An 810-nucleotide genomic window follows, 5' to 3' on the forward strand; every position below is an offset into this window, starting at 1 on the left:
TATGTCCTCTTGATAAGAGCTTGTACTACTCACACTCGATCAGATCAGAAGAGTAATGGATGCCATCATGTGGTCAAAATGGAGAACTGCATGCTCTTCCCACACACACACACACACACACATGCACACGCACACACACACACACACACACACACACACACACACACACACACACACACACACACACACACACACACACACACACACACACACACACACACACACACACACACACACACACACACACACACACACATGCTTGCACAGACACTGTAAAACATTGCAACCAGTTAAACGTAAAAAAGTAAGTTGCACTGCTGCCTTAAGTTTGTATGTTAATTCAACTTTTAAAAAAGCCTCAAGTTGAGTTAAGCCTCGAGATGAGTTAACGTAGGCCTAAATATTTACGGCAGCAGGTTATCTTTTTACATTTAACTGGCTTGCAATAGACCTATTTTACAGTGCACGCACGCATGCATGCACGTACACACACACGTGCACACACATGAGCAATTTATGAGCTCTATACTATGTGCTTTGTGAGAGTGTGCCTACATTTCTATGTTGACCTGTGAATGCAGTAGCCCATTATGGACATCAACAGTAGCCTACTGCATTACGCAGTCAGTGAATTGGGAAGTAAAACAATCTTTCAAAAAAACAAAAAAAAACCTATTACTGCAGTAAAATGTACCCTCATCCAAATGCCCTTGAGGAAAGCATCTTCAAACAGTCAGAGATGGTCAGTGCAAACTATGGGTGGATTCCAATATGCGGACTCCCGTCTTTGGTCTGTATTTGTGGCCTCGT

Source organism: Engraulis encrasicolus, chromosome 5 (genome assembly GCF_034702125.1).
Source record: "Engraulis encrasicolus isolate BLACKSEA-1 chromosome 5, IST_EnEncr_1.0, whole genome shotgun sequence".
NCBI classification, from domain to species: domain Eukaryota; kingdom Metazoa; phylum Chordata; class Actinopteri; order Clupeiformes; family Engraulidae; genus Engraulis; species Engraulis encrasicolus.